At 37.8% G+C, this 5161-nt stretch overlaps 1 pseudogene; it reads right to left on the reverse strand.

Annotated features, from left to right (window-relative positions):
* Nucleotides 1-1893: 1893 nt before the first annotated feature.
* Nucleotides 1894-2944, reverse strand: LOC110210805 (BRISC and BRCA1-A complex member 2 pseudogene; annotated as a pseudogene).
* Nucleotides 2945-5161: the final 2217 nt, after the last annotated feature.

Genomic DNA, 5161 nt, shown 5'->3' on the forward strand with positions numbered 1-5161 from the left:
TCAAAATGGCTCCTTTCTACCTCCAAGATTAAATATAAATTCTTATTTTGGTCTTTTAAAGCCCTCCATAACTTGGCCTTTTCTGCCTTTACAATTACTTACTTTTCCTACCATATACTCTACAATCCAGTGACAATGGTCTGTTTCCTTGCTGCACACTCCATCTCCTGACTCCATGAATTGTCATTGGCTGTTCCCCAAATCTTGAATTCTCCTCCTCCTCCTCTCTGTCTTCTGCCTTCTTTTGCTTCCTTCAAGTCTTGGCAAAAATCTCACTTTTTTAAAAGAAGCCTTTCCTAATACCCACCTCCCCCAAATTTATTAATTTTTTGTGTATTTATTTTATTTTTAATGTAGTGGCTTGCACATTGTCAATCCCATTAAACTATAGGGTACTTGAAAATAGAGGTTGTTTTTGCCTAGTTTTCCCAGTGCTTAAAATTATGACTGGTACTTCATAACTGCTCATTAGCTGGAGTTGACTTGTAATAAGTCCATTGTATAAGGATAAAGCAAAGTGTTGTCATCGTACAAGGGGAGGAATATCATTGAGGCTTTGTTAGAGGCAATCACTAAGTTAAGCTTTAAAGGATGAGTAGGAATTCAATAGGAAAAAAGTGAAAGGAGCATATTACAAACATGAACAAAGGCATAGAAATAGGAAAATGTAGGGTTCATTCAGGGGACAGGGAAATAGGATGGCTCAATTTTGCAAAGAAAAATATGAGCTAAGATTGTAAAGATCATAGAGCACTTTTAAAGCCAAATTAAGACATTTTCTAGCTAGGGAGATGAAGTACTGTAAAAAACAATGTAGAAAACAAGAAATTGACATTTGAGAGAGCTGTGGCCAATAAAAAAAATTGATAAGATTATGTAGCAGATTAAATATGGGACTTAGAAAGAAGTATGGGAATGATCTCCCCCAAAAATACATGATCACAGGCATTCTGTCACAGGTGGCCTTAATGATCATCCTCTCCATTTCTGCCATTTCATACTTGAGGCTCAGAAAGCTTGAGTGACTTGACCAAGATCACACAGGCAGTAAGTGACAGAGGGATTCTAGCCTGGTTGACAGACAGGATGATGATGTCATATGGAAGCCATAATGAAAAGACAGTTTTAGGGAAAGTAATTAATAATAATAACATTTATATAACACTTTAAAACTTGCAAAGCATGATAAATGTCTTTTTATTTTTTTTTTTGGAGAAAATTTTTAATTTTATTGAGATCTCAGGGAGATTCTGAAGAAGAATATCTGAACTTGTGATACATTACCTGACCTGGAAAAATACTGCATTTTAATATTGTGGTTTAACTTCTTATGATTGAAAAATATATAGAGAAAGAAACTGGGTACCAACGAAAGGAGTGGAAACATTCAGGTTAGAACTCAATCTTGATTTCTCCATGGAGTCATTGTTGTCTGTGGTGATCTGAGTTGCTGATAAAACAAAATGCTCCTGTGAAGATGTTCCAAGTGGCTTCCAGGAAGTTGTCTTATTGCTGACATACATGTGGACAGAGCAGACTGGCTGCTGTCCTCTGTTTTGTTTTGTTTTGTTTTGTTTTGCTAGGCAATGTAGTTAAGTGACTTGCCCAGGGTCACACAGCTAGTAAGTGTTATGTATCTGAGGCCAGATTCGAACTCAGGTCCTCTTGACTCCAGGGCCGGTGCTCTATCTACTGTGCCACATAGCTGCCCCAAAAATGTCATAGGGTTTTTTTTTGTTTTTTGTTTGTTTGTTTGTTTGGTTTTTTCTTGTTGTTTTTGTTTTTTGACAAGGCAGCTGGGGTTAAATGACTTGCCAAGGGTTGTACAGCTGGTAAGTATCAAGTGTCTGAGACCAGATTTGAACTCTGCTGTCTTCTTAAGGCTGGTGTTTCCTAAAGCTTTCCATTGGCAAAGGCAGCCTCCTGGAACTGAGGGACCAAAGTTTTGAAATAAACCTTTTTTCTCATCTCATTTCCATCACATCGTGGGCCGTATAGGTAATCTTTCTGGGCCTGAGAGTACAACTATCCACTGTTGGTAAAGTGAGGGTAGGTTGTTCTCAAGGAAAATGTAGGGGAAGGTCAATGTATACAAGGAAACAAAAATTTTTCCACATCAGCAGCGAGGTGAGCTTTGTAAAGCCTTCAGAATCATACTCCATCACTCTGTCCCAAAGTGACTCAAGAAAGCTGCAATGTATTCTCTCCTTTTATCATATCCCTGAATGACATACTGCACCTTGTTAGTTAGTAGCTGGCATACATGGAGAACTTACCTTCTTGGGGATAATCAATTAGACATCCTCCTGGAAAAGGTGGGATGTGAAGAGCTGAGGAATCTCCAAGAGCATGTTCAATGTGTGGTGACAGGTATAATTTTGGGAACACTTGAGTAGCTTCTGTGCCCTCAAAACTGACCAAAAGGAGAGCTACATCTTCTCCAGGATCTTCATTTGCATCCTTGAGAAGGTACGTGGGAATGTTCCTGAAATCCACTGGTAACTTTAAAAGGAAGTGAGCTGAGAACACTTCAGTCCAGTTATATTTTTTCCCAGTGTAAATTTCCATGTGTTCTCCATACAGTGGCTCTTCAAGTAATGTCTGGCACTCAAACTTGAGATGAGAGCTCTCATGGAGGCGGCTGCACTGAAACTGGTTATGCAGAACAGAAGCATCTGGCGCAAAACTCAGCATCTTCTCCAAAGATAAAATCAGGGGCAATTCTGGGTGGTGAGCATTGAAAATAATAGCCCATTTTAATGTTTCTCCAGCATATGGTATATGCAATTCAAATCGATCACAACCAGGTCCAGGAGTCAAGTAAGTACAGCCAGACTTCAGGTCAGTTATCCTCAAACAGTTTGTAGTATCCAGTCCTTCTTTTCCATTTCTGACCACACTGGATATAAATGGAAAGAGCAATGGAGAAATTCTGTTCAAGGCTACTTCAGGGGATGTTTTAGCTTAACCTGCAACTCATCACTCTGTGACTACAGCCTGACAGATGCAGACACTGGCTACAATGCATGTGCCAAGCTCATTCTGCCCCCCCCACCATGTTATTTTATTCTTATAATGTCTTGATGATGTAGATGCTCCATTTTATCAATGGAGAAATAGAAAGGTTGAGAGGTTCAGGTTTAGACAAGCTAAAATTGAGGCAATAATGAGATTTCCACAGAGAAATGTCCAGCTGGCACATGGAGACATGTGATTGGGCATTGAGAAAGAGCTCTGAACTGAAGATATGAACTAGGGAGTTATCTAGATAGAGGTGATCATCTAAGTAAATAAGAGTAGATAGGATTTTTAAATAAAAGAATGAACCAATTAATCAATCAGAAGTTCTTATTTGGTTAACATTTAATGTTAAGGAAATAAAAACCCTGGACTGGTGAAGAATCTCTAAGGAGGATAATTCAGTGAATGAACTTTAGCTCTTCCTTTTTTTTTTTTGTAAATATATTGATCAAGTATGTTTAGCCATGTATTCTGCATCTCTGTAGGAACCTACATCCATTTCATCCATAAGGCAAGGGAGCATTATTTAAGGATTACCCTCTCTCATGGGTGGGGTTGAATTTGAGCAATAATAATAGAACAATACCTGGCATTTATATAATGCTTATTGGCTTGCAAAGTGTAGCCTCAATTATCTCATTTAATCCTTACAGCAACTTTATGAATCATGTAAATTTTGTCTTTGAAGTTCTTTTACCTTCTCCTTTGGTACCTTTTACCTTACTATCAGAGTCCTACTCCCAGAATCACATAGAGCCTTCTGAAGGTGGTATCTTAACCCAAAGACTTGTCTCTAATGATGGGAATTTCAAGTATCATTGGGACCATATGCATTTTTCAATGAGTGTGAGATCTCATTCCTTTGTCTGGTCTTGTCTAGAGATCCTTCTAAGTAAGGTGCTCTCTTCGGAATTAAGTGAACATACTAGTAAATTAACCATTACTTCATTACACTCCGCCACTCATGTATAAAGTGCTTCTCTGGCTTCTCCTCTCTCTCTTTCTCCCTCTTTCTCCCTCTCTCTTTCTTTCTCTCTATTTGTCTATTCATTCATCCATTTATTTATATTCATCTATTATTTGTTTATTGTCAGTCTATGATTTCATCAACATAGGGAACTCCCAGTGAATAAACCATTTCACCAATGCAAATAAACACCCCCTCTTCAACTTAAAGAACTGTGACTTCAGAGTACTAGAGAGTTATATTGGGTACTGAGTGCAAAAGAGAATGGAATAGATGTTTATTAAGTGCCTTCTATGTGACAGGCACTCTAAGTGTTTTTTTTAAACAAATATCACCTCTTTTGATCCTGAGAATAAGTGACTCACACAAGGTCACACAACCATCATATGTCTAAATGAACCAAAGTCTTTCTAACTTTGAAGTCAGCTTTCTAGACCTTATGCTATGGCTTCTTAGAAACTGAACTCAGTAAAAGCCAAATGGTAATTATCAGTGCAATTAGAGAAATGTTAGGGCATGAGCAAGGTATGTGATTAGACTGATCTGTAGCAGAATCTCAAGCAACCTCTCTGAGAACAAAACAGGAAACACAATCACAGAGCAGTCAGGGAATTAATTGAAATACAAGTTGACAAATTAGCCCTAAAACAACAGAGTATCACCTCCCACATCATTGGGGAAATAATCTATTGACTAAGCCTGATAGCATGCCACTTTCAGGGTAAGTCATTTTGCAAAAAAGCAATTTTGCACTGTCAGCAAGGGCAATAGAGAGCTCTAAGCCCCATTAAACATGGCAAGCAAATCCATTTGACGTCCTAGAGAAGCTATTCCTTCAAGGGCTGAGGCAGTACCTCCCATTAAGTTTCTTCAGCTACACCCACACTCCTAGGTATGGCACAAATCAGAGCGTCACTTCGAAGTACAAAGGCTCTTCTATTACCCTTTCTTTGATGCCACATCATCTATAACAACTCAGTATTAATTTCTCTTTGTTTCTATGCCAAGGTATACACACGCACCCCTACATTCATATTATACTGAATTGTACTTAAATATATAATTTAATATAACAATGTATATATTTATATCATCGATGTGATATATGACATGTATTTAATGTGTAAATATAATTTAGTATATGTGTTTTATATGTATGTAATATATTATTTA

The sequence above is a fragment of the Phascolarctos cinereus genome, unplaced genomic scaffold, assembly GCF_003287225.1.
Source record: "Phascolarctos cinereus isolate Bilbo 61053 unplaced genomic scaffold, phaCin_HiC Scaffold_9;HRSCAF=440, whole genome shotgun sequence".
Classification (NCBI taxonomy): Eukaryota; Metazoa; Chordata; class Mammalia; order Diprotodontia; family Phascolarctidae; genus Phascolarctos; species Phascolarctos cinereus.